Source organism: Bos mutus, chromosome 20 (genome assembly GCF_027580195.1).
Source record: "Bos mutus isolate GX-2022 chromosome 20, NWIPB_WYAK_1.1, whole genome shotgun sequence".
NCBI classification, from domain to species: Eukaryota; Metazoa; Chordata; class Mammalia; order Artiodactyla; family Bovidae; genus Bos; species Bos mutus.
Genome location: NC_091636.1, coordinates 26,013,801 through 26,040,631, shown reverse-complemented (window position 1 = coordinate 26,040,631; position 26,831 = coordinate 26,013,801). Strand labels below are relative to the sequence as shown.

General features: G+C 41.4%; 1 long non-coding RNA gene across 3 annotated transcripts in view; it reads right to left on the bottom strand.

The window, feature by feature from the left end:
* The window catches only part of LOC138984193 (uncharacterized), a 282,161-nt gene that overhangs the window by 176,405 nt on the left and 78,925 nt on the right, over window positions 1-26,831 (bottom strand). Inside the window, exon 5 of one of the 3 annotated variants that reach the window (XR_011461455.1) lies at window positions 24,737-26,141. The exons of the other annotated variants lie outside the window; for them this stretch is intronic. This is a non-coding gene — a long non-coding RNA (uncharacterized lncRNA). Of the gene's footprint in view, window positions 1-24,736; window positions 26,142-26,831 lie in introns of those variants that run through there. 3 annotated transcript variants of the gene reach the window in all.

The following is a 26,831-nucleotide window of genomic DNA, read 5'->3' as shown; positions in this document are numbered from 1 at the left end:
CCCAACCCAGGAACTGAACCGGGATCTCCTGCATTGCAGGCAGATTCTTTACCAGCTGAGTTACCAGGGAAGCCCTTATCTATAGATAAATAAATTACATATAGTGGGAATAAGCACTAGACTTGGAGTCACAATATATGAACCTAAAAGCTGGCTCTGCCACCTGCTGCAGGCAAGTTACTTCAGTATCATTGAGTGGCAGAATCCTCATTTTAACATAGGTTGCTTTAAGAATTAAATAGGTTTACACAGAAAATAGAGTGCCTGGTATGTAGTAAAACTTTACAAATATTAAGTTCCCCAAAGTGATCTTCAAACTTAGCTATTTAAAAAAAACTGTAGCGACTTACCCTTGATGTATAAATTTAGAGCTCTTGCTGCTTGTTAGACAATGGAAAAAAAAGGGCCATCAGGGTCTAAATGATTTTGTTGAAAGAAAGATGACATCATCCCTACTTAAATTGAAAAACAAAGTTGGAGAAAATGCCTGTGGTGTTTCACCTTTCTCATTAATGCATGGCCTGAAACATAAATTGACAAAGATTTTTAATCCTCCTAATATCAATCCGATCAATTCAAACAGAATTTGAAATTAACATATAGATTTCAACTCAGGGGCATTATTACTTTTAACTGGCTGTGTATATCTGGGTTAATATTTATGAAACGGTACAAATCTTATTTAGCAAAAAGTCTGCTTCTAAGCCAGGAGACGTGCAGGGCTCACTAAATCTCATCAGCACAAAAGCCAAAAAAGGTTAATCCTGATTTAGCCGCCTAGACATTAAAAGCTGATCATTCGTTTCTGTCCTTTTGTTCTACCCTACCTGCACAAATCCTCCAGGCTTTATCTAACTCTGCTCCAACTCTAACTCTGCTGGGTGTCAGGAGTGCCTCAGGCTGGTGACAAACAGACTTTACTGAGAATGTTCCACAGCCCATCCCTGCCCTCCCCACACACGCCACTGTCAGAGGACTCCCGTGCTGTCCAGAAACTGAGGAGAAAATCATGTCTGTCCCAGCTTTGTGTCATGCAGAATCTTACAACGGTTTGTATATTCTTTTTATTTTTGATGAAAAACAAAGAATGAGAAAGAAAGCAATCCGATCTTTGCAGTCTCCGGGGTTATAGGTTGGGGCTGGTACATCTGCAAACTGAGACTGTCCAGGAGCTGTGGTGCTGTAGGTGCCAACCCAAGAAGGTCCAAGCATAGACAAGGTAAGAAAGACTGAGTCACAGAGCTTTCTGCAACCCAGTGAGTCTTTCGTTATCATTACACAAACAAGAAAGAAAAGAAAGGAAATCATTTGGTCCAACACATGCTTTTTGCTGATCAAAAAAAAAAAGTCCAAAACATGGGAAAGGAGGGAGGAACTCAAGCCTGTTTTATTAAAAAAGAAAAGAAAAATCAAAGCAGGTCTTCCTTTGACCCAATCTCCTCCTCTAATTATGATCTCCTTGCTCTCTCTCTCATTTGACATTAGTTCAAATCCTGCTTCTAGAGGATTTAATATTAATACCTGTTCATGAGCAAATTATTTACATGACCTGTACTTCCTTATCTGGTAAGAAGAGGATACTAAAGCTCCATACCTGATGGGGCTGTTGTAAGGAATGACTGAATACCTGGAAAGAGTGCTCAACTTATGAGGGACGCTATGAGACCATGGCAAGTTAGAGTCTGCAAGGAAGGAGTGATTACTACGTTCAGACAATGTCCCTCAGCATGTGGAGTCACTGAGAAGCTGAGTTCCAGAGCAGGCATTTCACGTAAGGAGATAAGGTAGCATGTAGTCTTCTGAGGAGCGTGCATAGACTTTAACTCAAGGTCTGGGACATAAAAATCTATGCAGGGGGAGTAGGTGGTGGTAGAAAGTCAGGGAAACAAAAGGGCCTTTGTGATGTGTCCACTCCATGGAGAAGAAATGCTAGGTTGGGAGAACCGACAAGTATTGCTGGAGGAGAAGATGAAGGTCAGAAGGTAGCTCACACCCAGAGCAAGTGACCAGAAACTCAGGGTGAAGGTGAGGATCACCGCTGTGTTAGTTCAGGGCTTCCAAGAGGCAGAAACCAAGGCAGGGTTATCCATGTAGACCATTTACTGGAGGAAATGCCTGTGAAGGGAACAGGGAAAGGGGCCAGAGAAGGGTGGGAAGAACCTGTAGGCCATGATGCAGGTCTGAGTCCTGGGAAAGAGAGCGGGCAAGAGGGAAGATGGACAGGAAGAGTCCCAGAATGCAGTGCAGTTCCAGCAATGTCCTGGCTGGCCCAGTGGGATGTCCTCAAGCCAAAGTAACCAATCAGAGGCAGGGAAGGGCCTGCATGAGCCCCGCTCTGTGCCCAGTCATTGGCCAAGAGAAGCCTGTGGGAAGTGAGGCTCCAGTGGGAAATGGTGGCGGATCCAGAAGGACAGCATCTGGGGCCATCAGCCAACTAGGCTCCTGCAGTGCGAGATCTGAGGGTGCATTTCAGGGCCGCCCACACTCCTCTTGTGCTGCATGGGGGTGGGTTTCTATATGCAGACTTAGGAGCAGCTCCTTCATCCCTTCTGGTTGGTCTCCTACTGAAGGAGGTTAGTAGGTCTCAGGCCACCACTGCTTCTCATCCTTTCCCTCTTCCACTGTCCATTCTACATTCCTGCATCCCCTGCTATCACCTTGGCAAATCTTGGTAGCTTATCTAATAGTGGGCCCACACTTTCATCCCTTCTGGGAAATCACACCTTTCTGGGCCTCAAGTTGCTACACTTACTCACTCTCAGTTCCATAGGGGTAGGGAGTACCAGCAGATACCAAAGTGGATCAGAAAGTTTCCACAAACATCTCTCCCCATGGTCCCCACTGTGCAAACGCAGACCGCTTGCTCCTGCTGGTCAGAATGTGTTACTGCTGACAGGAAGTTAATTTTTCTTCTTGCTGCTGGGCTCTGGACACAGTCTCTCCAAAATGTTTTGCCAGCAGGGGTAACCTGGACTTCACAGGACCTGATTGTGTCCTCTTCAACCCTGTGAGCATAGAATTTCAGGGCGAGGAAATCTCCAGTAGGTCACTGGAAGTGAAGGCAAACGGAGCTGCCCCTGCACCCACCCCTTACTTCCCAGACTTGCAGACTTTTCCTACTGGGACACAGCATCGTAGAGAGGTCTCTGTAGTAATGCATATACTGCTTCTTGAAGGATGACACTCCATCCTTTCATAATGTTGCCTCTAAGATAGTGTTTCAGGCATGCCTTCAGATGGTCATTCGAGGGATTTCTGAAGTCATTTCCTATAGGATAGTGGGCAGTGCAGTATGTGGTAGATCCTATGTTCATGTCCCACTCCCACTGTCCCTGTGCAAAGTCAGATCCCTAGTTGGATCCATGTCTGTGGATCAGGCCTTCTGCAAGTCCCTGCATAGTGGTATTGGCTGAGATTATGCAGACAGAACAGTCTAGCACATACCCAGAGCAGGATTTCTATCTCTGTGAAGATGAACCATGGACCTTGTGGGATAGACCCAACTTAGACACTTTACCATCAGTGGGACTTCCCTGGTGGTCCAGTGATTAAGAATCCACCTGCCAATGCAGGGGACACAGGATCGATCCCTGGTCTGGGAAGATTTCACACGCCATAGGGCAACTAAGCCCACGGGCCACAACTATTTAGACCGTGCACCTAGACTCTGTTCTCACAACAAGAAAAGCCCCTGCAGTGAGAAGCAAGCGCACTGCAACTAGAGAATAGCCCCTGCATGCTGCAAATAGAGAAACCTGCGTGCAGCAATGAAGACCCAGCACAGCCAAAAATCACTATTTTTTAAAAAAGGGAATATGGTATATTAGGGGCTCACTTTTGCCTCTTTGGCAGATAGGTAGAACACTGCACAGCAGAAGGGACTGTATCCAAGCGCTGCACCATTCATGCCACCACTCTATCTATGCTGTCCAATGTATTGTGTAACCTTGAGCAAGTCACACGGCCTTTCTGCATCTTAGTTTCCTTTTATGAATAAGGGAGGTTGCCCTAAATGCTCCCTGAAATTTCTTCTATGATCAACCCTATGAAATACTATGATATGAAGATAAGATATTAATAAACCGGGATGGAGGTGTTCCTCTAATCCCTAAATCCTTGAACAACAGTAAGCCCTTCCTTGAATTACTTGAATGACTCTTTCCTGTAGAGAAATGTATTGGCAGAAATTCACAACAATCTGGATCATGAAATATTTGAGGTTTTGTTACTTTCAAGTAAACTAGGCTAATGCTTAGTAAAGAACCTACTTTAACGAAAAGAAAAAAGTATGTGGTTTTTATTTTCATTTCACTAATTTGCATGTGAGTGGATAGTTAAAATTAAAAAAAGAAAGAAAAAAAAGAAAACCTGTCTCTTACTCCTTTCTCAAATTCACTACACGATCAAGATTTTAATCGCAACTCCATCAGGTTTATAATTACCAACAGCAGGGCCCTCAGTTAAACGTACTTAGGATTCGGATATCACCAGGGTGACAAGGTGATATCCTTAGTGTAATCAAGGCAGTCAAATCCAGATGTTTCATTATGAAGAGTGAGCTTCAGGGCTTCAACCAGGCATCTGTTTTCCTGGCTATTTTGTCGCTGCTTTTCTTCCTGAGAAGTTCCCAGTTACTCTGGTGCAGGCAGACCTTATACGAGTTGCATAACTTCTCTGTGAGCTTGCTCAGTTTCTTCATCTATGAAATGGAGATCATTAGGTTTACCTCATAATGCAGTTGTGACGATTTAATGAGGTAATGTACATGAAGTGGTTAGCTGAGATCTTGAGTGTGGTTAAGTGTTGCATACATGATTATTGTCATTATTTTGACTTGATAATGCACTTGCCCCATTCTCTGCACCGCTGCCAATTGATAACCTCGCCACTGTTTGGTAGGTATGGGTCTCCTTTCATCTTTCTCAGTTCTCAGAAAGACGTTGATCTAAATTTCCACTGTTCCCCTGTCTCAGACACTGGCATTTCACTTGTGTCTTGGTCTTAATACTTCTCCCACACTCAGGACTCTGTGTTATCTTCAGAGTTCCAAAATGAGGCACTTAAAAGGAGTTTGATTTCAAATATTTTAAATAGTTTCCCCTTTCTACATTCAGAAATACAGTCACCTTTCTGCTCATGATAATTGGCACAATCTGGGAAGGAAGATTTCATGTGCTCAACAATGATAAGTCACATCTCGGACTTGACCCAAAGTACCAAGGTCTGATATTTGGGAGCATTGTCCAATATGTGCTCAAAGCAAATAATTTGATGAAAAGGGTAGTCCCCCAAAGTTGTCCAAAATAAGTCCATCATTTTCCCTCCCCAAATTTAAAAGCAGTTCCATTGAAATTCTTATTTTTCAATGGAAAGAGGCCACAGAGTTTTAGATGGTACTACCTATGAATGTCTAGTTGTATGGAATGTCTGAAAGCTTTTCAGATTTTCTGACCATTTTCTATTTGTGAGGCTGTCAGGTAATTGGGGCTTCCCAGGTGGCTAAGTGTGTGAAGAATCTGCCTGCAGTGAAGGAGATATGGGTTCAATCCCAGGGTCAGGAAGATCCCCTAAAGAAGAGAATGGCAACCCATTCCAGTGTTCTTGCTTAGAAAATCCCATGAACAGTGCATGGGGTCTCAAAAAGTCAGACACGGCTGAAGTGACTGAGCATACATGCATGCAGGTTTAATCATCCTAAAGTCATGGACAAGGGAATAGGCCCAGAGAAGACATGCCATTTACCAGGGGTCACAGAGATGATGGATTAGCTCTAGACTTTCTTCAGTTCAGTTGCTCAGTCATGTCCAACTCTTTGTGACCCTATGAACTGCAGCATGCCAGGCTTCCCTGTCCATCACCCACTCTTGGAGCTTGTCCATCAAGTTAGTGAGGCCATCCAACCATTTCATCCTGTGTTGTTCCCTTCTCCTCCTGCTTTCAATCTTTCCCAGCATCAGGGTCTTTTCGCAGTGAGTCAGTTCTTTGCATCAGGTGGCCAAAATATTAGAGTTTCAGCATCAGTCCTTCCAACGAATATTCAGGACTGATTTCCTTTAGGATTGACTGGTTTGATCTCCTTGCAATCCAAGGGAATCTCAAGAGTCTTCTCCAAAACCACAGTTCAAAAGCATCAATTCTTTGGTGCTCAGCTTTCTTTATGGTCCAACTCTCACATCCATACATGACTACTGGAAAAACCATAGCTTTGACTAGATGAACCTTTGTTGGCAAAGTAATGTGTCTGGTTTTTAATATGCTATCTAGGTTTGTCACAGCTTTTCTTCCAAGGACCAAGTGCCTTTTAATTTCATGGCTGAAGTCACCATCTTCAGTGACTTTGGAGCCCAAGAAAATAAAGTCTCTCACTGTTTCCATTGTTTCCCCATCCATTTGTCATGAAGTGATGGGACCAGATGCCATGATCTTTGTTTTCTGAATGTTGAGTTTTAAGCCAGCTTTTTCCCTCTCCTCTTTCACTTTCATCAAGAGGTTCTTTAGTTTCTCTTCACTCTCTGCCATAACATTGGTATTATCTGCATATCTGAGGTTATTGATATTTCTCCCTGCAATCTTGATTCCAGCTTGTGCTTCATCCAGTCCAGCATTTTGAATGATGTACTCTGTACATCATGCAAAGTAAGTAAGACTCTTTCTTACTTAGACTATATTGGAGTCATCAAACTTTTACTTAAAAGAGATAGTAAATATTTCAGGTTTTGTGGGCAACATATGGCTAATTTTGCATATTCTTATTATATTTAAGAATGTAAAGTCTCAGGTCACATGCTATATTAAAACAGGTGGTGGACTGATTTGGCACTACAAGCTATAATTTGTTAACCTCTGTACTAGAACAGTTTTGCATTCACACTCTGTCCCATGAACCAGATAAAATTAAAGACGCCTTCAGGTTTTACACTAATTTTTATTTTTGTTTGGGGAAAACAGTGGTGTTTGTTTGTTCCATAGAAATTATAGCATTTTTTATTTTCTTTTCATAGTTAATTCTCTTCCAAAAGATTTTAAAAATAAATTTGGAATTTATAGATCTCTAAATGATTTTTCTGCCTAAAAGAGCTAAATAATTTGACTATATTTCTATGCAGGGTAAAAAATGTCAGTCTAAACCCTTTGATTTAAAAATATCTTATGTATTCTAAATTTGCAAGGATTTCTATATGGTGTCCTTTGTTTATAAAAATTTCTAGATATAAAAAAAGAAAATGGGGCTTCTGAGCTTCTTAGACTAAACTTTACAATTTGTCAGCACATTGAATTTAACCAGACTCTTTCAGAATCTCTCTGAAAAATCCATCAGCCCATATGAATAGCACACAAAGAAGTCAAAATGAATATAAAGAATTAAGTTCTTTCAGCAATATTCACTTGTCTGACTATTTGGTTCTCATAACTTTTTTAGGGGTTAAAGATCATTTGCCATGTTGACTCAGAAAAAGCAAACAGGAAATCAATAGCATGTTAATAAATACAAAGGTTATCCCGGGTGAAAATAAGTCATTCTTCAAACGTTATTGGCCTTAATCTGTTACAGGAATTGCTTTTCTTATGACCTAGAGTTATAGGAAATGTGGAGTTGCAGTAAGCCAGATGCTAAGATGACCTTCTAAATAATCTATTCCATATGCCAGTTGTTTCACGGACCCACTCATCTCTACAACCAGGTGGGTCAAAATCTTTTTGGCATAATGTTGATGAAAAACATATCCCATATGTTATGTATTATGCCATTGCATCTATACAATAGAGACAGAGTCCATCCTTCTTCTCCTTTCCCCCACCTTCCTTCAGGGAATTAGGGCCTGGCTACAGCCAGAAGTTGAATGTTTCCTGTGCACTATCAATTCCTGTGGGAGCACCTCTAAACCAAGCCCCGGGTTACCATCAGTCTCTGCCTGCTGCTTTATATAAGCACCTGTTTATTCTTCACCGGCCTCAGCGTCACCTTCCACTCCCCTTTGCATCTTTGTACATTCTCTTAGTGTTTTACCCATCCCTTTAAATAATTACACTTTGGGGCTTTTTCTGTGATGTTTTAAACTTGAACCTCTCATATAACTCCATTCAATAACAGTAACTAGATTGTCATTTAAAAGAAATATATAATCCACCCATAATTCATATTTTTTTTTTATTTTTTAGGGCTCCAAAATCACTGCAGATGGTGACTGCAGCCATGAAATTAAAAGATGCTTACTCCTTGGAAGAAAAGTTATGACCAACCTAGACAGCATATTAAAAAGCAGAGACATTACTTTGCCAACAAAGGTCCATCTTGTCAAGGCCATGGTTTTTCGAATAGTCATGTACGGGTGTGAGAGTTGGACGATAAAGAAAGCTGAGTGCCAAAGAATTGATGCTTTTCAACTGTGGTGTTAGAGAAGACTCTTGAGAGTCCCTTGGACTGCAAGGAGATCCAACCAGTCCATCCTAAAAGAGATCAGTCCTGGGTGTTCATTGGGAGGACTGATGCTGAAGCTGAAACTCTAATACTTTGGCCACCTCATGCCAAGAGCTGACTCATTTGAAAAGACCCAGATGCTGGGAAAGATTGAGGGCAGGAGGAGAAGGGGACAACAGAGGATGAGATGGTTGGATGGCATCATCAACTCAATGGACATGAGTTTGGGTAAACTCCGGGAGTTGGTGATGGACAGGGAAGTCTGGTGTGCTGCAGTCCATGGGGTCTCAAAGAGTAGGACACAACTGAGCGACTGAACTGAATTCATATTTTAAAGAAAATGTATAATCCATTTAGAGTTTATCATCTACCATTTTCCTCACTGCTGAATCCTTCTTCAGTTACTAGTTTTGGTCTTAGTTATAATAGTCTTGTCTCCAGCAATTTCACTGTCCAAGCAAATTTTAAAACAAATACCATAGAAATCAGTGGTTCTCAAACTTTCATGTGCACAAGAATCCAAAGAACTAGTTAAAGATACAGATCACTAAGTTCCACTCAAAGAGATTCTGATTCAATGTCTGAGGTGGAGCCTGGAAATCTGAATTTCAGCAAAGGTCCCTCGTGACTCTGATGTAAAAAGTTCATTGGACAGGTACATAGTTTAACAAGTGAGGACTCTTTGGGCAATATTCTGAAAATCATTGGGTAAAAGTTAATCTGAGTTTGCTTAATGATGCCATAGGAGAAAAATAACATACTAATAATTTATAAAATTATAGATCTTACAATTCATCTTATAATGCATTCATCAGGGTTCTCCAGAGATACAGAACTATTCATATTTCATACATATGTATATATACATACACACACATATGTGTGTGTGCATATGTGTGTGTGTGTATTCTTGCATATTTTCAAAGTCTGTTGGGGGACTCTGCAGGATGGCAACTCAGGAAAGAGTTGCAATTCAAGCTCCAGAGTAGTCTGCTATAGAACTAGGAAGAGCCGATTTACAGATAAAGTCTAAAGGCAGTCTGCTAGAGAACTCGCCGTTGCTCAGGAGAGATCATTCTTTTGTTCTTTTCAAGCCTTCAGCTGATTTAATGAGGCTTGAATGGAGGGAGAGCAATCTGGTTTACTCAACAGCCACCAGTCTAAATAGAAATCTCACTCAAACATTCTCAAAGAAACATCTAGAATAATATTTGACCAAATACCTGGGCAGGAAGATCCAGCCAAGTTAACACAAAATTAAACATTATAGGGAATCTAGTACAAGGGGTTGAGATTTGGAAGTCATGAGTTATAATCCTATAACTCTCTGATTATAAGATTCATCTATTTTCCAGTGTTAATGTTGTCTCTAAGATATAACTTCTAACATAAAAGTCCTACCTTTAATAGGCAAACATACCTATTGACTATTTATAGTGGTTTGGGGGCTAATCATGACCCTTCTTTCCCTCACTTGCTCTCTCTCACCCAAATTGCCAGGAGGTTGATGGCAAACATTTCTAAATAATTCTTGGTGGCTGAAAATACTGTCAGTGACATTGGGAAGTTTTTCACTTAGGAATCTAAGATCTCAACTTCCTTAGTATCAGGCTCTAACCTTTGAATAACCTGATGATTAAGGGAAAAAAGGCCTAAGAAATGGGTGTGAGGTTTTCTCACTACTTTAAATGTGTAGTTTGTAAGATGAGGAGTCAGGAGGCTCTTTTACTTTCTCTGATATTTCACCATTTATTCGTTCAGTCACTTTGCAATTCATGCATTCAATCACTTAACCTCTCTTCATCTACTACCCTGCTCTAGGGTTTTACTGTAAGACAGTCTCTAACCTCAAGTAGGTCAAAACACGAGAAGCAAGCATCCATACAGCAAAAATAATCATAACTATTTACTAAGGGTCTACCATATGATAGGAAACCATGCTGTATATGTGTATATATATATTTAGCCACTCTCAGACACAGTTTTCTCAAAGTGGGATTAACTACTTTGAGACCTCACAAATTTGCTGAAGTGTAGTTAATCCCACTTTGAGAAAACTATGTCCGAGAGTAGCTAAATAACTTGTCTAATCTCATAGCCAGTTTCTAGAGACTGAACTATCAATCCATTACTGCATACTTCTAACTCCAGCGTCCAAAACCTCACTCTACTGTAGAATTATCACACAACAGAGGCCCAATAATTGTCAGTAACCGTCATGCCGTAGTCACCATGGCGTAAAGAAAGAGACACAAGGATGACTGATTTGGAGAACATGACACTCAAACGAGCTCAAGTGAGCAAAATGTTGCCACAGTGAAATGATGAGAAAGGGGATTCTAAATAAACACTCTAATCCGAAATATAGTATGGTAAAATGAAAGTGCCTGCATTTAAGTACCAGGGTGTAGCCTGCTATAGCAGAATGTAAGGGTGTAAAGATTAAAACCTCAGGGACTCCCCCGGTGGTCCAGTGGTTAAGATTCTGCACTCTCCATGCAGGGGCCAGGGTTCAATCCCTGGCAAGGTCTCTAGACCCTACATGCCACAGCTAAAGAGTCCCACACTGCAGCTAAGACCTGGCGCAGCCAAAAAAAAAGATTAAAAAAATGCAGAGATGAGGCTCAGGACTTATAAATTCTTACATACAACTTTTCCTTGCAGGTATGGGGTGCTTTAAATTCAGAGTTTGCCATCACCACAGGGATGGCCCTCCTGTCATGATGATACCACAATATGCACAGCAGGAACTCAACTGTATTTGAATACAATAATTTGGTTGTTTAAACTTTTCCCATCTAATCAAGGGGATTTAGAAAGCTGTTAATTTTTCACAAGGGAATATATAAAACTCTTAATTTTAAAAATATAATAACATTAAAATCAACCTGTTTGTTAGTAATATGGTACTTCTAATTTTAAAAACATTAGGGTATCACACAATGTTTAAAATAATACCTGTTCCAATGAAAGAAAATCTATGAACAACAAGAAAAATTTACATTTGCATAATAAAGTGGTTTTTTTTCTTTTAGGTTTCTAATAATGAAAACAATTTTATTGTATAAGTATTTTTTTATTGTAAGCTAAAAATAGTTGGTTGAACAAAGGCATAAATGTTCTCTTGTTAGCCCTTCAGTTCTCACACTCAGGAACTCCTCATCTCCTCTGTCATCTTTGCCTTAAACAATGTTGCTGGCAACTCCACCACTAACACCAGCAAGAAGTGGAAAAACAAAGGCCAGCTATTCAAATAAAGCACTTCCAACTTTTTCTTTGATTGACTTTTGTGGTGCTAATTACAAATTCCAAACCTATTCCAAAAGATGGGTTCACACCATTCAATTTGTGTCCTTCAGTTAATTAGCATTATATTTGAATTGCAGTTTAATAACTGGGATTACAGAAATGTAAGAGAAATGCCTGTATAATACATTAAAAAATATTTCTAAAAGTTTAAAATAGCTAGCTATATTCAGTTCAAAAGTTTACTGACATCTCTTTAATCTTCAGGTCTTTAAGGTGAGAAATCATTAGTTCTTTTCCATCATTTACTGAATTGAGATTCAAAACACCCAGACCTTTGGAGGGTAGAGTTCTAGAGACCTCATTTATAAGTCCACCTTTTGATCTCAACTTCCTTTATAACTTCAGTTGTAAAATTCTACCAAATGATTGCTATATATTTCCTTAATTAATTATTAGAGGAATCACAGGTCTTTGATATTTCCTTTCAAAAGATAAGATATTTCCATAAATTAAAACTCTGATTTCTAAATTCAATGCCAATCAAACTGAGTTCCAAGGACCTCCAAGGGAACCTTGAATTATTTTCTTTAAAAGGAGCTGATATGGTTTCTTAGCTTGAGAAATACTGTTTGCTTTCCAATGGCTTACACAGTAAAGAATCTGTCCACAATGTGGGAGACCCAGGTTCAATTCATAGGTCAGGAAGATTCCCTGGAGAAGGGAATGGCTACCCATTCCAGTATTCTTGCCTGGTGAATTCCATACATAAAGGAGCCTGGCAGACTAGAGTCCATGGAGTTGCAAAGGGTGGGACACGGATAACACTTTCTCTTTTCACTTTAATTTTCCAAAGATGATAGACAGCAAAATAAATGTCCTTGGTGTTTGGGGGGCAATAAAGTGGATCATGCATGCTCTGTACCGATAGTCCAGATTTTCTTGGTATTTATACATACATTCTAATAATGAAACCTCTGCAAGGTAGGCAGGAGGATATCCAAAAGCCAATACAACTATTATCAAAGCTATTGTTTTGGGAAACATTACCTACAAAAGACGTTATTCCACACTAGAGCACTAATCATTTAAAAATTCTGATGAGAAAATTACAAGTCAAAAAACAGAATGACAAGCTCCATGGTCCATGTTTTTCACTTGCCCAGAAATTTTGCCGTATCAAACACTGATACAGGCAATTTAGCTATTACCTAGGGTTGAGAGGTGCATCTATTTTATTCAGCATGGCATCAGACATCATCAGGTATCACTGAGTAAAATGCATGCATGTTTCCCCACAGAAATATTCAGGGACCTCAGGTATAGAAACCAGGTGTGACATAAAAAAATATATAGAACTCTATTTGGATATGCAAACTGAATCAACAGAAGTCATTCGATCAATTCGATTTCTTTTTCATAGAATGTTACAGGAGCTTGCCCCTCTATAGGGTCTCCTGAAAGAAGTTAGTTCTGACAAATCTTGGTCCTGTGTGTTCCCTCTTTTCTCTAGCATAGAGCAAACTTATTACAGCATCACCACAAACGTTTGTGGGTCTCTCAAACATGCATGTGTGTGACTTGGTTTATGTGTACATTTTCTTTCTTTCAAAATAAAAGAGATTCAGTTTGTTCCCTTAAAAGTCTGAATAAATTCTTGGATTAAGAATGCCAGTTCCAAGCGCTGGCTAGAACACCAGAGTAAACACATTTGTGCTTGTGGAAAGCATCCTGGGGGTTACTGGCCAGACTTGTATTGGGTGTTGGCTTGGTTTGTCACATAGCACCTTGAGAAAAGGTACTTCTGATGAAAAAAAAAAAAAAATCCTCCTCAAAGCCATCCATTCTTGAAAAAGTTGAGTTTCATTTATATTCTGAAAATGAGTGATTGGTTTACTAAGCATAGAAAGCATAAAGTTAAAGCCTTTGTCCATTGAAATCCTCCTTGAGCATCTGTGCTCAGTGATGAAGATAAAAGATGAAATGGATATATTTTCTCTCCTCTCAGTGCTAAAATCTACTGGAAAAGACAGATACATAAACAGATAATTAAACTAAGTGCTCTAAGGATATGTGAATACAGCGAGGTGAAACCCAAAGGAAGGGAGGATTGGGGTGTGCGTATGGGTACATATGTGTGTGTACATGTGTGTTGTTATTTTTCCCCATCACTGGCATCTCTTTCAAGAAGCCATGTGAGTCGGCAATCAAACAAAGAAGTTCTGAATATGCATCTGGGAATATCACACAGGGATGGGGGCTTCACTGTACTGCAACTGAATAAGGTGCTGATTATATAAGTATCATTACCTGCCTGTGTTGAGCTTTGACTATTTCTAGCACGTTGCTAAGAACGGAGGCTTCTCAGTGGTGGTGCCAAGGAAACTGTTGGAGGTTGCCAGTCATTTTAGAGAAATGCCACAGAACACTGCATGCCAGATGGCTACTGATGAAAGTGATGAAGGTTCATGCTTGGAAATGAAGGCCAACTCCATATTTGGTCCTTCTTTCCTTCTTTCTATTTTGAATGCAGAAGAGCACAAACTCAGCCTTATTCTACTCTTGCCTCACAAAATCCCCATTATCCTTTCTTCTTTTAATAAGGTCCTGGAGAGATGGAGTCAAGTTAAATCTGCCTTATTCCCAAAGCCTCAGAAGCCCCAGAATCCTGTCTCTTCCTCAGCCAGGTCTTTTCTTTTTTACCTCTTCTTATTTATGACTGCCAGAAATGAATGTCAACGGAACCCACTCAGGGTGGGCCTGCCAGGGACTAAAGTTTCTGTGAGGTAAGTTTTTCCCATCTCAACACCTCATGGAAGGGGGTGGGGAGAAATGCCCACTAGCAATGTTTTCTAATGGTTCTGCTTTGGGGAAGTTCACCTCATCTCTACTGGGGACGTTCCCCACAATCACAGCCCCAGTGACCTTGTCTTTCTTTGACCAGGGCATACTATTAGGAATAACTGCTTCTTCCTAACTCCTTATGGCCCAGGTAGAGGGGGATCCCCCAGGATAACAGTCCTGGTCTCTGTCCTCTCCTTTCTTCATCTGACCACAGGAGAGCGAAGTGGTAAAGGGAAAAATAATCTGAGCCTGCTTCTCCCAGCATCTGCTACACTGGGGGCCAAGGCACCACCATCCCTCCATGCTGGCTTAGGTGGGCACGTCTGCTTGAATCTATGGGCTCAGCATCATAGGCTGTCTTGCCTAGAGTCGTACAACCACCATCCGAACTAAGTTTTATCATAGTAAGGGTGACATTTTGGTTCTCTAGCCATTTTTAGGTCCTCTCAAAGACCTTCTGCAGGTGAGAAACAGTGATATGAATTCTAAGAAAACAGACTTCACTCCAATCGGATTTTTAATGGACAAAAGCGTTATGTCGCTTTCTGCTCTTTGGCCTGGAAGTAGAGGATGGCTTTGTAGGAGAAAGGGAAATGGTGGCAGATTTCTCAATCTATCTTGAGGGGTATAAGAAAGCCCTGAGATGGCACAGAACAAGTTAGGAAAACTTTACTCTTTGATGGCTTAAACTTGATTCTTGTCCTTTAGGGAAAGTGGGAAAAAAACAAACAAACAAACAAACATTCAGATATTCTGGGCAGATAACTGCCTGAGGTCTCCCCCTTCCTCCTACTATCATGACCTCATAACTACATCTCCAAAAATCCCTCCTAAAGCTTTCTAAGAAGTGTTCTCTAGTCTCTCTCTTCTAGCTTCCCACTGTACTTGCTCTAAAAGCATTTGGATGAATGAATAGGTACTGATTTTCAAAAAAACATAATGGAATAGCCCTTGCTTGCCCATCCGTATGAGAGATGGAATCTTCTCCAGTCTTCTTTGGGGTTACTTTTCCTCTGTCACTTTGAGCCGTGTTGAAACGCTTTGGGAACAACAGAAGCTGAAAAGCTTTTCACCCAGTAGCCAAGTATGACGATCAAACTAGCTCAGAATATGCAACTTGATTTTCATCACACTGGACTTCACTTTGCACTGCCTTGGACTTTGGGGTCAGCCTTAGGTCATTAACATTTAGACCTGAAGCCTTTTCATTTGGGCCAGAGAGCCAGACTACCCAGCCTGAGATCAGGTCTCCACCAGCACGGGATGCTGAGACAGAGGGCAGTGTTCCAGGCCATTTGGAGGAACAGAGGCTGAGCTTGGCTAGAAAAGACCTGAGGAAAGCAGTTCTGATGCCTGGATAATTGCCCCCATTGCTTGCAAAGCATGCCAGTGGAAACCTGTCCCAGGGGTTCCAAGCTTAGAAAGTGAAGGGATTGAAGCTCAATCCAGAATGAGGGTTAGTGAGGCAATTAAGCAGGGGAGCAAGTGGACCCTTTGCTTGGAGCAACTTCTGTTGCATCGAGAGAATTTACTTGCCCTCAAAGGAAGGTTATTTCAGCACCTGGCACCAGAATTCTCAATATACAAGCTATGCTGTCTCCTTTGATCTGCACTTACCAGTTCCTGTATTATCAGGCAGTCACCAGGGGAAGAAACATGTTCTCTAGTTGCACTTGGCCCATGGGCTGTGACCAGTTCTGAGGGCTGCAGTCCCCACATAGCTAGCCTACTTTGTATATAAGTTTACTCACCAGAGCTCTTTTCCAAAAACCTAGTTGAACAGAATTCAGCCACCTCTAAGGTCAGCTTACATCTATTCCTGTGCCATAGGTTACTTTTAGCGTCTCACTTTTTCATTTCCTAGCCCTATGCTGATGACTACAGTCATATGATGCCATCCACAGAGGTTCAGGGCCTTTTTTTTTTTTTTTTTTTGAGGGAGAGGGGCTTTGTGTTCACTCAGTCCTGAATTCAAACCTCAGTTATGTGACTCAGAAAAGTAATAATTGACTTCTCAATTTCCTCATCTTAAAAAAAAAAATGGAAATAAAAAAATACAACCTCACAGATTTGTTACTAGGACAAAATTAAACATTTTATGTCAAGGACCAAAACACTGACCTGCACATTGTAATTATAAAATAAGTGATCACTCCTTTCCTTAATCCTGTTCCCTAAGCAGGGTCTGGAGAATTGTCCTAAATCAGTGGTTCCATTCCAAGGGTGTGCTTCTGAGAGGCGATTGTTAAATTTTTAGGAATTTTGTGAGCCAATTGATATAGGGCTGAGAAGTTAAAATTGGCTGAGGTGGGGGTATTCACATCAGAGAAAGCAGCAGATACTTTATTCAGGCATTCCACCCACTCTCTAAGGGATCTGATTTATCAGCACACCACTAGTGGTTTTCAAGGTGTTGTCCTGCAACACCAGCAACAAAGTCACCTGGAAACTTTCAGAAATGCAAATTAACCAATCACAACCCAGCCCTGATGAATCACAAACTCCGGGGGCGGGGTCCGGAAATCCATGTCTTAACAAACCGTCTTAGTGTGAGTTGTGCCTGGCATGTCAATGACCCTCAGAGAAATAAACCAGTGTGGCTGGAGGGGAGGGAGTAACAAGAGGAGAAGGAAACCACTGGAGGGTTTTGAGCAGAAGAACAGAATGTCTTTAAACCTCATTTAGAAAGATTCCTCTGACTGCTGAGTTAGGAACAGATAGTGGAGACAAGAGGGATAAGAAAAGACAGTAGTTTGAACCCAGGGGGACAGAGATAGATATGGTAAGAAGTGGTTAGCTTCCAGATATATTTTGGAGATATAGCCAAGAGCAATTGTGTTGCTTGTATACTTTTTTTTTTTTGCCCCTCTCCCCCAGTGCAGCTTGCAGTATATTCAGATCAGATCAGATCAGTCGCTCAGTCGTGTCCAACTCTTTGTGACCCCATGAATCACAGCATGCCAGGCCTCCCTGTCCATCACCAACTCCCGGAGTTCACTCAGACTCACGTCCATCGAGTCAGTGATGCCATCCAGCCGTCTCATCCTCTGTCGTCCCCTTCTCCTCCTGCCCCCAATCCCTCCCAGCATCAGAGTCTTTTCCAATGAGTCACCTCTTCGCATGAGGTGGCCAAAGTACTGCAGTTTCAGCTTTAGCAGTTCCCCCAACAAAGGACCCAAACCCACTGCAGTGGAATCGCAGAGCCTTAACCACTGGACCACCAGGGAAGTCCCTGTTGATGGTTTACATGTAGAGAGGGAGAGACAGGAGTCAAGGATGACTCAAAAGTTCTTTAGCTTAAGCAACAGGAAAGATGGAATTTCACTAAGATACAGAAAGGAAGATAGAAGGCTGGTGATTAGGAGATCAGTCCATTTTGGACGTGATGAGTTTAGGAAATTTACTAGACATCAAGAGGAAATGTTAAGGAGATCATTCAAAATGAGTTTGGAGTCTGGGGAGAGGTTGGGCTGACGATTTAACTTTGGAACTCATCACCTTTCAGGTGGTACTTGATGAATTCAGATAATATGGTAAATGCAGTTAGAGAAAAATAGGACCTGGCTCTGGGAGGTAAAGAGATCTGGAAGATGCAAAGGAACCAGCAAAGGACACAGAGGAGGAACCATCAGTGGATATGAGTTCTATACAAGTTACAGAAGCACTCTGTTGAAATATTACATTGCAAGTAGCTATACAACTTTACAGAGAAGGCAATGGCACCCTACTCCAGTACTCTTGCCTGGAAAATCCCATGGATGGAAGAGCCTGGTGGGCTGCAGTCCATGGGGTCGCTAGGGGTCGGACACGACTGAGCGACTTCACTTTCACTTTTCACTTTCATGCATTGGAGAAGGAAATGGCAACCCACTCCAGTGTTCTTGCCTGGAGAATCCCAGGGACGGGGGAGCCTGGTGGGCTGCCGTCTCTGGGGTCGCACAGAGTCGGACACGACTGAAGTGACTTAGCAGCATACAACTTTAGCTGGTGTATCCCAAGGCCTCTTACATGTCCTTTCTTAACCATCAGTGTGTAACATGCCTGACCTCCTAAGTTAAGTCAGTGGCCTCTGAAGGTAAAGTGTGAGCTGCATGTGAAGTGTGACCCTACTAAGCCAGTCTACTCTTTCCTCACCACCTCCCCTCACCACCCTGAGCGGCTGGCTTCTCCCTAGGGAGGAGAAGAGTCGTTACCACAAGTTAATCACAGCTGGCAACAGGCTCAGCAGACCAGTCTGAAACTACATCTGTGTTTGTGAATGTTTTTGCTTTATCAAAAGGAACATGTAATTATCTTAAAAACATAATTTTCCATCTTTAACATAAGCTGGAATGGTCAAACCTCCTTAAACCCAGAGTGCTTTTACAAGGACAGTTTATTCAATTACCTTTTTAAGCTTTTAAAAGTCTCTGACTCATTTGAGTGAGTGGGGGAAAAAAAAAAGACAAAACATCAGTATCTTGCTGGAAAAATATTGTGGTTATTGGCCCTGAAACAAAAACAATTCTATGATAAGGGCATTGTGTTCCCCAAATCAAGTGTACACCTCATTTTTTTCTTAAGAAGTCTTCCTCCACTGAGGACTTCATGAACCATGAATGTTTACAATTTACACGATGTGCCCTTGGATAAGTTCATCCATTCTGGGTAAAATGAGGATAATAGTACCTACACAAGAATATATGAGTGGGAAGCAATCAACGTAACGCCTGATACTCAGGAACTCATTTTCCAGTGGCCTTAACACAAATATGACACATGTGGCTGGAACAAGCACTCTATACTTGAGAGAACTGCTCCTGCTGCCTGTCTACCCCACGCCTGCCTCAGAGTCCCTCTCTAAAATCTCCAGCAATACAACCCGTACTTGGGATCATCTTTGCTGGAAAGGGACACTGTTGTTTGTAGAGAATATCAGAACATGGCCTCATCAAAACATTGGTGAACAAACTATGAAATGTCTTTCTAAAAAAATTACAGTGATGTGCAAAACAGATAATCAACTGATGTACTTCAACCATGACCTTCATCTTAACTGAACCCTTTGTTCAAGAGTTAGGTTAGGGTTGTATGTTTCCCACATTGAGCTTTTCTAAACTAAAATTTTACTGCTTATTTTTTCAACCTAATCAAAACATGTTGTTCAAAAGATGCATTGCTCTGTGTGTTTGTGTGTGTGTGCGCTAAGTTGCTTCAGTCCTGTCTGACTCTTTGTGATCCTTTGGACTGTAGCCCAGCAGGCTCTTCTGTCCATGGGATTCTCCAGGCAAAAATCCTGGAGTGGGTTGCCATGCCCTCCTCCAGGGGATTTTCCTGACCCAGGGATCAAACCCATATCTCTTGTGTCTCCTGCACTGGCAGGTGGCTTCTTTACCACTAGCACCACCTGAGACATGCTAATATCATTACTCAGTGTTCCAGTGGGGCTTCCCTATTGGCTCAGACAGGAAAGAATCTGCCTAAAGTGCAGGAGATATGGGTTTGATCCCCAGATCAGGAAGGTCCTCTGGAAATGGGACTGGCTACCCACTCCAGTATTCTGACCTGGAGAATTCCATGGACAGAGGAGCCTGGCAAGGTACAGTCCATGGGATCACAAAAAGTCAGACACGACTGAGCAATTAACACTTTCACTCCTTTCATATGGATTTGGGGTGGTAAATGATGTGCCAGGGCTCATCAGCTGTAAGAAATGCAGCATTGTAGTGCGGGATGTTGATAATGAAGGAGACCATGCATGTACGGGGCATACGGGAACCTCTGTAGCTTCCTCTTAATTTTGTTGAGAACACTAAACTGCTTGAAAAAATTATTTAAAAAAATTTTAAGCAAAACACATTTTTAAAATTTCATCCTGAAGTGGCACATATCCACCCTTGTGGTCAACAGATATGAGACAGCTTCCTAAGGATGAGGGTCTGAGTCAGAGCTGGCTGAGCCTCCTGACAATAGACTGGACTTGGTATGTGACTCATTTTATATTTTCTTTCTTCTTTTTTTTGGCCACACCACATGGCATGTGCGATCTTGGTTCCCTGACCAGGGATCGACCCTGTGCTCCCTGCCATGGAAGCGCAGGATCTTAACCACTGGACCACCAGCGAAGTTCCACATGTGACTCATTTTAAATGTAGTTTCTCGAAGTAGTTTTTTGCCCTTGAAAAAATATCATAGCAATTAACAAGCAATAGGGCAATTATGGTCACTAGCTTCTTGGAGAATATATCCAAGGCAGCCTGGAGTTCACCAGCACTGGAGAAAATTCAGATAAGTGGTTCCTTGACCTCTCTTTTGTGAAGCTCTCCTGACTTAACTTCTGTGACTGGTGTTCTCGTGGGGGTCCCGCCTGCTTTTCTGACAGGTGAGTGAGTCCCCAGTGAGGTCTTCAGTCTCCACTTAACTCTGAAATGTGGGGGCACCACTACTTTTCCCACTCTTCATGTTAACGTTCCCTCTCCTGGATACAAAGAATCACTTGGGTTTCCTGAGATTGCTGGGATTTCAGAAGACAGTGCTGGATTCAAGAAAGGGGAGGATCTAGTGGGGGAATTTGTAGTAAACGTAGCAAGTGTAAGTGGGAGAGCCTTGCCTGAACTATACGTGTAGAGAAAATGAAGAGCTAAGTCTTCCCATTGCACTGATTTCAGTTACTATGTATATGGTAAGGAATTCTCCAAATCTATTATCTCTAACATAATACTCCTCACAAGCTTCACAGCCTTGTATCTCCACCTGGATATCTTCCAGAGAACTCAAACCAAAACTAAAACCACAGTATTCACCTTCAAACCTACTTCTCATTCTATTTTCTACACTTTTTGTGGGACCACCATCTATCCAGTGGGCTTCCCGGGTGGCACCAGTGGTAAAAATCCACCTGCCAATCCAGGAGAAAAAAGAAACACCAGGTTCAATCCCTGGGTTGGGAAGATCCCCTAAAGTAGGAAATGGTAACCCCTTCTGCACCAATATTCTTGCCTGGAAAGTTTCATTGACAGAGGAGGGACATGGGGACACAAGAGTCAGGCACGACTGAGCACGCATGTGCATGCGTGCACGCACACGCTCACACACACACACACACACCTATCTAGTTATCCAAGTTAGAAACCTATTTCCAATCTCTCTTACTCCCATTCCCCAAATCCAATCAGAAACCTTATATATTCACATTCCAAATATTTTGTGCATCCATCATACCTCTTAATCCATCATTAAGTCAAAGCATCAAGGATTTCTAGGAGCTGCCCAGATCCAGCCCCACAGGCTCCTAGTGACTAAATCCAGGATATATAGGTTTCTTGTGAGGAGAGCTCTAGAGACATATTATCCTTCAAGCCAAATAGATTTTCTGCTGCCAGTAATAAATTTTTACTTCTGTAGTAAAGTCTTGTGCGTTTTTTACTTTCTTTGGCATTTTATATTCTTCTAATCCTCCCAATTTCTCTTCTGGCACATAATCAGTTCTCAGGAGTTCTAGAATTCAGGTCTCTTCTAGGCCAATGCCATCACTGTCTACTAGCTGCAGCCTTATGACTTTCTAAGCTGCAATGCAGAGGTTTCCAACACCACGGGTAGACACTGCTTTGGCCCCTCTGAGCCCTGGAAGGACATCACAGACCAGACATGCATATACATTAGAGCAAATGCTGGAAAAAGTTATTCAGATCAGATCAGACCAGTCGCTCAGTCGTGTCCGACTCTTTGGGACCCCATGAATCACAGCACCCCAGGCCTCCCTGTCCATCACCAACTCCCGGAGTTCACTGAGACTCACATCCATCGAGTCAGTGATGCCATCCAGCCATCTCATCCTCTGTCGTCCCCTTCTCCTCCTGCCCCCAATCCTCTCCCAGCATCAGAGTCTTTTCCAATGAGTCAACTCTTCGCATGAGGTGGCCAATTTCCTAATTCTACAAAGAATCTAGAAATCCAGTCCCTATTTGAGAAATTAAAATAAAAATAAACAACTTGCGGATAAGCAGAGATTGGGAGAAAGGACCAACATAGCACATGGACATCTGCCTCCCAATCAACAAAGTGATAATTGGAAAAGGGCTGTCAGTTCTCTTGAAGACAACATTTGATGATGCTGTCCCTCTGGCCAGGTGGTAGGGACAAACAGAGATGCAAATAAGAGAACTGTTGTTTCAGCAGGTCTCTAGTACAGAGGGAAAAGTGAAAGTGAAAGTGTTAGTTGCTCAATCATGTCTGTCTATTTTGACCCCATGGACCGTAGCCCACCAGGCTCTTCTGTCCATGGAATTCTCAAGGCAAGAATACTGGAGTGGGTTGCCATTTCCTTCTCCAGGGGATCTTTCCAACCCAGGGATCAAACCTGGGCCTCCCACATTGCAGGTAGATTTTTTACCATCTGAGCCACCAGGGAAGCCCACAGTACAGAGGGAGGGGCAGATGAATATAAAAGAAAAAGAATTGTAATGAGTGTGATGGGGGATAGTCTCTTACTAGCTTTATGAAGAAATTCAAACTTTGTCTTATTTTGTATCTTAGAAATAAGACTCTGGTGGGGAGAATATAGGACTACAGGAAGAGTTATTTATAAAGAGGTTTATTGTAACACTTTAGATGAGAAATTTGGTGGCTTATATGAGGAGAATAACAATGGGATGTAAATAAGTGATTGTGTTAAAAAAACAGTTAGGAGTTAAAAAAGACTTGATGATTATACATGAAGATAAAGGACACAGAGAAATGAATGATGACTCCAGGTGTCTGACATTAGCAACTTGTTGGGTGAGACAGCAGTCACTACGGTTGGAAATTAGAGATAAGAAGAAGGGTTGGGAAATGAGAACAGAGAAGAAGCATAAGCTGAGTTCCTGACATGTTACATTCCACATTTCTGCAGTCTATTCAAGATGAAGCATATGATAGGCAGTTAAGTATGGAAGTCAGAAAAGTGATCTTGCCAGGAGATAAAGCTTAGAGTAAAAGAGCATACAGTAGTGAATGGCATTTGATGGTCTCTGCCATAGAAACAGTGGGAGCTGAGACTCAGATACCCTAGAACAGGACTCAGACACTGGTCCTTGCGGAGGAGACTAGAAGATGCTTACAGAGAGAAGAAAGAGCACTGTTGTGGGTTGGTGAGCAGGATCTTTTCAGAAGGAGAGAGTTTACAACGATGTGCTGATATGTGAAGATGTTTAACAGACATTACATGAAAAGAGGTCACAGAAGAATGATATGTGTGGCATGATCTCCTTGTATTTTTTCCATATTGAATCTGAATTGAATATTTCTGGAAGGACATACAAGAGACTGTCAAAAAAAAAAAAGGTCCTTAAGAAAGTAAGGCTGGAGAGTCATAGACAAGAGAAGGGGCCTGTAAATTACCACATGGTGTACCTCCAGGATTGATGTCATATTTCACCTAGAGTGTGTACCATATTTGTATATATTTTAAGTTAATTTTAAAAGGTGAAAGTGATCAATAGTTATCAATAGTGCAGAGAAATAAAGTCAAAATGGAAAATATTCATTAACTTTGCAACTAGAAGGTCATTAGGGAATTGATGGAAGGCTTTTCATGGGAGAAGAGGATGCATTCGTAGATCGCTGTTTTGAAATGGGAGAAAACTAGGAGGAAATCTGTGTAGATAAGTCATTCTGAAAGATTAGTTATCTACAAGAGACCAGGAGAGAGATAAGAAGAGACAGGGCCATTACAGGAGTGGGCATGAAGTTCAGGAAGGGGATTTTTTTTTAATCTGTTGGGTTTAGACTACTTTGACATCTTGATAGACTTCACCTCATTATTAAGGGAGCTTCTACAAAAGCAAGAAGTGGGACAGGGACTTGAGATAGATACCTTAGAGAGGTAGGAAGGGATGAGACTTGAAGGAAAGTTTTAAGAATTAACCTTGCACTGGAAGAGATATCCCTCTCACTGCTCAAAAAAAAGTAGGAGGAGGGCGGGTTGAGAAAAAGTAAGAAGAAAAGAGTCAAGGCAATGCAGATAAATATGGAGGGGTTGCTAGCAGGGACATTCACCAATATCTGGGACTTATGAAATTTCCCTCAATGCAATAAAAATATAATTACATCCCATGTTTCAGGCCTGTAGCAGAGTAATTTAGAGTCTGAATGTTGATATCTATGATAAAAACATATTACTCTTTAATATTTTCACTGTACAAAGCAAGTACATATGCCAAAAAAAGATCTTATATATACAATTAGTGGGGGGGGGGTTGTTTTTGTTGGTTTGTTTGTTCAGTTTTTATTTTATATTGGAGCATAGCTTGTTTGTTTTTTTTATTGCAGTATAGTTATTTTACAGTGTTATGTTATTTTCTGCTGTATAGCAAAGTGAATCAGCTACATGTATACATATATCCCCCCTTTTTTGGATTTTCTTCTCATTTAGGTCACCCCAGAGTACTGCGTAGAGTTCCCTGTGCTGTATGATTGGTTCTCATTAGTTATCTATTTTATACTTATTGCGCCATTTGCAGAGACATGGGTGGACCTAGTCATATAGAGTGAAATAAGTCAAAAAGAGAAAAACTAATATTGTCCGCTGCTGCTGCTGCTGCTAAGTTGCTTCAGTCATTAACTCATATATGTGGAATCTACAAAAATGATACAGATGAACTTATCTGCAAAGCAGAAATAGAGGCACAGACATAGAAAATAAATGTATGGATACCAAGGGGGGAAGGGGAGGGAGGGGTGGGATGGACTGAGAGATTGGGATTGACGTATATATTTTGAAGGGTTATCATTTATATCTGAATATGTTTAATGAATTATAAGCTGTCTAATCATTCTTGATTGACACCCAAGAAGCCATGCAATGAACATGGGCCATTGATTTATTTTATGAGTAATGCTGTGAGGTTTTTGAGGGCAGGGTTTATGTCTTCTTCTTTATGTCCTTGTATTCAGTCAGGACCCAGCACAGAGTCACAGATCAATTAATACTTAATGAATAAATAAATGTAATTCTGGGAAAAAAGTTGATGCTTTATTCTGATCTATACCACCAACAAAAATGCTTAATGTGTGTGTGTGTGTGTGTGTGTGTGTGTATATATATATCAGATCAGATCAGTCACTCAGTCGTGTCCAACTCTTTGCGACCCCATGAATCGCAACACGCCAGGCCTCCCTGTCCCTCACCAACTCCCAGAGTTCACTCAGACTCACACCCATCGAGTCAGTGATGCCATCCAGCCATCTCATCCTCTGTCGTCCCCTTCTCCTCCTGCCCCCAATCCCTCCCAGCATCAGAGTCTTTTCTAATGAGTCAACTCTTCGCATGAGGTGGCCAAAGTACTGGAGTTTCAGCTTTAGCATCATTCCTTCCAAAGAAATCCAGGGCTGATCTCCTCCAGAACGGACTGGTTGGATCTCCTTGCAGTCCAAGGGACTCTCAAGAGTCTTCTCCAACACCACAGTTCAAAAGCATCAATTCTTTGGTGCTCAGCCTTCTTCACAGTCCAACTCTCACATCCATACATGACCACAGGGAAAACCATAGCCTTGACCAGACGAACCTTTGTTGGCAAAGTAATGTCTCTGCTTTTGAATATGCTATCTAGGTTGGTCATAACTTTCCTTCCAAGGAGTAAGCGTCTTTTAATTTCATGGCTGCAGTCACCATCTGTAGAGATATAGATTTTATTCTTTACAGTCTAAAAAGGTACTTTTATTTATTTATTTTAGCAATTGCAAGGGTGCTAACAGAAATGGAAAGGAGAGAAAGAGTTATAAAAACCCTTAACAGTGCAGCGTCACCTGTGAATATTTATTCCATATTGCTCACTCCAAGGCTGGTCATGACTTCAAAATGATACCATAAGTTAATGCATTTTCACACTTCAAAGAAAGGTTACACTCTTCATGCCAGCCTGCTGTGCACAATTATGAAAGAGAAACCACGGGGAGTAACAAGTTGCTAACAAGCTCCTGCAGAACATCGGAGGATTTTCAGCCACACATCCACTCACCCAGGCTGCCCAGCACAAATTCAATCAGACCTTTCATTTAGAAATTGTGATTCTGAAAGCAGCCTCTTCTGAAGGACCAGATTGTTCCAAGGGATTGCAGGGAGTGGAGCTTTGCATTCCTTTTTTCCTCCTCCTTGGCTACAATTAGAATTCATTACCATCTGAGGGCTATTTACCAGGCTGTATAAAAGGAGTTAAATGTTGAGCTAACAGATTGGAAATATGTCCTTGTAATACGATTTGCTCTCCCCACTGGCGCTCATAATGCAGCCTAGAAAGAGGGCCAAGAATGTAAAACACATCATATCTATTAATATTAATACTTAGCTGCATCCCTAGGTAGG